The sequence below is a fragment of the Heterocephalus glaber genome, unplaced genomic scaffold (assembly GCF_053883595.1).
Source record: "Heterocephalus glaber isolate CG9 unplaced genomic scaffold, H.glaber_assembly_v1.0 deba00001472, whole genome shotgun sequence".
NCBI classification, from domain to species: Eukaryota; Metazoa; Chordata; class Mammalia; order Rodentia; family Bathyergidae; genus Heterocephalus; species Heterocephalus glaber.
This window is the reverse complement of record NW_028258315.1, coordinates 56,154,384-56,159,977: the sequence shown is the minus strand read 5'-3', so window position 1 is coordinate 56,159,977 and position 5,594 is coordinate 56,154,384. Positions and strand designations below refer to the sequence as shown.

At 38.1% G+C, this 5,594-nt stretch overlaps 1 pseudogene; it reads right to left on the bottom strand.

The window, feature by feature from the left end:
• Window positions 1-470: 470 nt before the first annotated feature.
• LOC101699846 (BTB/POZ domain-containing protein 1 pseudogene) lies at window positions 471-1,766 on the bottom strand (annotated as a pseudogene).
• Window positions 1,767-5,594: the final 3,828 nt, after the last annotated feature.

Here is a 5,594-nt window from a genome sequence, read left to right as displayed (position 1 = left end):
AAATCTCAAATATAAAGCCAGTTTTCCTAATTTTATGAAACTAGCTATTTGACTTAATAGGAATTCTGCAAGAATACTGAGCCATCTCATCTACTTTCAAAAGTTAAAAATAAAGAAACCAGACTGGCTATGTGTAACAAGAATCTTTCAATTCCAAAACTATTGAAAGACCATGAGTCAGCTGACAATGAAATGATACATGAAGCAGCTAAAACAGCTGCATTTTTTTTTACAAAATTAAACCTGGCTCTTTTCCCCTAAAGTGACAAAAAGGTGGAAAATCTGCCTTTAAATCATGCAGAGATTTAAATAAACATTTTTCTATTTCTTCTAAGAAATTAAAATGTTTCTTTTCTTACAATCACAAATATTCATGATACTCAAACATTTTTCTGTGGCCAGTTATTTATATGTCTGAGTCAAGATTGTGTGGTAGGTACTATTTAGCTAAGATGTATTATAATGCTAAATTATGTATAAAATATTATTTCTGGTATTTGTCCACCTTCTGTTGAAGTGCCGTAATGTTGCCAGGAGAACTAAAGAAGAAGAAAACAGTCTTGCTGGCAGCAGGTGTCTCATGCACAACTTTCTTAAGCCCTTTTGTGCCATAGTGGGAATCTGGACCTTTGAGTGTTGCACACGCTGTGTAGCACACTTTGGGCAGGATCTCTATAGGCTCCTTAAACATGACTCTGAATGTGTTAGAAGTGCCATCACAACTAAAGCTGTTATCATTTTGTCCCAGGGTCTGTTTTTTTTCTCATGTTCAATGAACTGTATATTCACTTGATAATCCGTGGGACCATGGATAAATCCATATAAGCCAAACCCAACTACGGAGATTCTTCTATAACTGTGAACCTGATCTGGTTGCTGGTCCTGCCGTAGCCCCAGTGGCTCCCTGCCTGCTGGAACCTGTTGATGCAGCACTCATTGCCCCACAGGCAGCACGTGGACAGTCTATGTACACCACTTAGGGCTTGGGGTTGACAGTGAAGTAAAGAAAGAAGTTCACCACTTCCTGGTCTGACAAGATGCCAGACTGAGCAGGACCTGTTGCAAACTCTTCAACTGTCATCAGTGGGAAGCGGATTAAAGAAAGTGCTTTTCCTAGAACTTTCTGTTTGTTTCCAAAAGTCACTGGCAGTTGTGGTGTCTGACATTCCGCTTCTGCCTAGTATACAACAGCTCCAAAAAGTCGACTTTCTCAAATGCCAAGTGTGTCTCTTTCTAGAACTACACAGAGTGTGTCGATATCAATATCAGAAAATCCTTCTGTGTTGATTGCATCCATGGTGCTTTTGTAAATTGTGTCTAGATAGAGACTCGAAAGCTGAGGTTCTTCAAATAATAGCGCCTGAGTAAGTAACATAAAGACATTATCTGCTCTGAGACGTTTGGTGAGAAATTCCACACAATGTGCTTCCAAGGCTGGGACAGCATAGCAGTAAGCAGAGTGGTCATGCCTGTTTCTGGGCCAATTTGAACTTCATCTGAATGCAGAATTCTGAGCAGCACCAGGAAGGCGGCGGGCTCCACGTCAGGCAGCTCCATCTCTGCTGATGCTGTGGGGGCCATGCCGTTATTGAACATGGCGTTGAAGACAGAACGAAGCGCATGATGCTCAGCAGCTCCAAGTTGAGGAGGAAGGCTACGGGCTCCTTCAGCGACTCCTTGGTCCCCTGACAGTTGTACAGCAGCTCGTGCTGCAGTGCTCCCTGGCCCCAGCTCCCCAGCCTCTGCTGGTCGAGAGGGGAAGCCATCACTGTGCTTTAGGATGCAGCCTATGCTGAACGCTCCGGCCTGCCTGCCGCAGCCATCGCTGGCCACCAGCTATCAATAATAACTCTCAAGTGAATGGTTTCAATTCCCAAATCAAAAGACACAGATGGGTAGAATGGATCAAGAGACAAAATCTAATGGTTTGTGTGTATATAAAAACATCTAACACAAAAAGAAACTCACCTAAAAAAAAAAAAATCAAAGGATGAAAAAAATATTTTGTATAAGAAACCTAAAAAAAGACATAACTATCCTATTCTCAGACAAAGTGGACTCCAAGGCAAAACTTGTCAAAAAGGGCAAAGCATATCACAACTTACTGGTTAAAGGAATAATGTAACAGGAAGAGAAAACAATTTTTTACATATATGCACCAAAACCAGTACACCCAACTTCATAAGACAAGCACAGTACTGCTGGACAGAAGACACCATATAAACAAATACAATTATAGAGTGTTATCTCAATAACTTTCCTAATGGTAAGTCTTATGAATGAGTTCTGTCTTGGGAGAATGTTTATAAGTCAGATCCATATATAAACCTGACAAAGTGAGTCTTACACTCCTTTGTCAAAAATATCCAATGTATATTGTGTTGCACTTTCTAGCAGGCTCCTCCACATCATCACTGCTTTTCCTCTTGCTTCTGGACATCCTGGGCTCTGAGTATAATACTGTAATACTGTACACTATCATACCTACAGTAAGCACACAGCAGCACAACTGTCACAAAGTCCAACAGACATGTGAGCTACTTCTGCAATTTGTTCACATTGTATCTGTGAAAGTTTTCAACTTGAATATTTGTAAGTTAGGGCCTTATACATATAGACAGAGTGATTAGATAAAAATCAAAAAAAGTAATTGGAAAGTTGAATAAAATCTTCAAACAAATGAACTTAATAAATATCTATAGAGTGTTCCACCCAACAACAAAAGAGTACACATTCTCCTTGGCAGCACAATGAACTTTCTCCAAAATGAATCATACACAGTGCAATGAAGAGAATATAAAAGAATTGAAATTATACCAAGCATATTATCAGGTCATAGTGCAAAGAAACTAGAAATCAGTGACAAAGAAAACATTATACAAATACGTAGAAACTAGCATAACACTTCTAAATAAACAATGGGATACAAAAGAAATCAAGGAAGAAATAAAACAATTTTAGAACAAAATGATAATGTCAGTACAACATAGCAGAACTTAAGGGACACAATAAAAGCAGTTCTGAAGGGAAAGTTTATAACTGTGAATGGAGATATCAAAAATACAGAATGAGTCCAGAAAAATAACCTCATGATGCACCCTAAAGTCCTAGAAAAGTGAGAATGATCACAAAGCTAGTATGAGGAGCAAACTTTGAAGACCAGAACATAAATCAGTTGAATGGGGACCCCCCCAAATATACAAAGAATTCAGAAATTGTAAGTTGGTTCTTTGAAAGAATAAACTAAATAGGCAAACTTTTAGGCAATCTAACACACATGCACAAACACACACACACACACACAAATCAATGCAATTAGAAATGAAAAAGGTAGTGCAGGGTAGGCGGTTTTTGGGCCAACCCCTACCACCACTCCCAGCACATAGAAGGTGACTTGTGCAGGTGGCAGCAGCACCCTCCGACCCCCATCCAAATGAGAAAACACATATACAACCCTCAGAACTAGACTTCCAGATCACCTACAGGAACCCAAAAGGAAAGGAGATGGAACACTCTGATACTCACCTGAATTACCTGAATTAGCAATGAAAGAGGATCTGGAAAAAATGAAATCAGAAATAATTTCTCAGATTACAGAAGAGATTGTGCCCATAGTGCAAGACATGATTAATAAATCTAGAGAGGACACAGACAAAAAAATAGAGGAGCCAAGGAACATGATGGAATCACAACATAAGAAACAAATGGAATCCATAAAACAGATGCAAACATATTTCCAGGAGATTAAAAATTCCATTGAAAGTCTACACAGCAGAATGAGCCCAGATGAGGACAGAATTTCAGAGATAGAAGATTGCAATTAGTGACCAGGAAAAGAAAAATTTTTTTTAAATTTTAAGGGACCCAAGAAATCAATCCAGCAGCTGCTAGATGATGCAAAGTAGAATAACACAAGACTGATCAGAGTCAATGAGGAAACAGGAAACAGTGCAGATGACATAAAAAAACTGTTCACAGAAGTGATGGCAGAAAACTTCCCAAGCAGGGGAAAAGAGCTTGACATACAGATAAGTGAGGCATATAGTACTCCAACTAGCCTTGATGAAAAAAAAAAAAACCTCTACACATTGGCTTATAATTGTTAAGATTCCAGAAACCCATGAGAAGAACAAAGTTCTACAAGCAGTTAGAGAAAAGAAACAAATCACAAACAAAGGAAAGCCCATCAGAATCACAGCAGACTTCACAACCCAAACTCTCAGGGCAAGAAGAGCTTGGAGTGTTTCGAGCCCTAAAGGAAAACAGTCACCGAACCAGATTGATGTACCCTGCAAAAACTATCTTTCAAAATTGATGGAGAAATAAGATACTTTCATGACAAAGAGCACCTTAGGAACTTCATGAATACCAAACTAGCACTTCAAAAAATTTTAGACAATATTCTAGGAAAAGACGAGGATCACAACCCCAGGAAGCCCTGAGGAATGAATCCACTGGTCACGAAAAGATATTAAACGCAAAGGGGGAAAATCCAAAAGAAGAAAAAGTCAGACAATGATGTCAATACATATCAGTTATAACCATCAATGTTAATGGTCTCAACTGATCAATCAAAAGAAATAGATTGGCAAAATGGGTCAAGAAACAAGATCCAACAATATACTGCATAAAAGAAACACACTTAATTCAAAATGAAACTCATAAAAACTCATGGAAAACAATACTCCATGCAACAGAAACCTGAAAAAAAGCAGGAGTAGCTATCCTCTTTGCAGATCAAGTGGATTTCAAACCAACACTGATAAAGAGAGACAAAGAAGGACACTATATCCTTGTAAAGGGAACAATCCAAGAGGAAGAGATGACAATCATAAATATCTATGCACCAAACACTAGTGTGCACAACTATATAAAACACATATTAACAAACATGAAAAATCAAATAAGCACTAATACAATAGTAGTGGGGGAACTCAATGCCCCACTGTCACAAATAGATCAACTAGACAAAAACCAAGCAATGAAATACCAGAACTCAATCAAACTCTTGAACAAATGAACTTAACAAATGTTTACAGAGTATTCCACCCCACAAAATCAGAACACATATTCTTTTCAGCTGTGCATGGGTTATTATCCAAAATAGACCACATACTCACACATAGAACATGTTTAAGTAAGCTCAAAGGAATTGAAGTTATCCCCTGTATATTATCAGAGCATAGTGCAATGATATTGGAGATCCATAGGAAAAGAAACTGCAACAATTTCATAAACACATGGAAATTGAACAACTCACTTCTGAATAACCAATGGGTCACAGAGGAAATTAAAGAAGAAATCAGACAGTTCCTTCGATTAAATGACATTTACAATAGAACATATTGTAATCTATGGGACACAATGAAAGTAGTCTTACAAGGGAAATTCATAGCAGTGAATAAGCATATTAGGAAAACAGAGTGAGCCCAATTAACCTGATGCGGAACCTCAAGCTTCTAGAAAAAGAAGAGCAGGACAAAAACAAAGATCACACAAGGGTGGAAATTATAAAGATCAGAGCAGAAATCAATGCAATGGAGACTAAGAGAATAATAGAAAAAAATCAAGGAAGCCAAGAGTTGGTTCTTCAA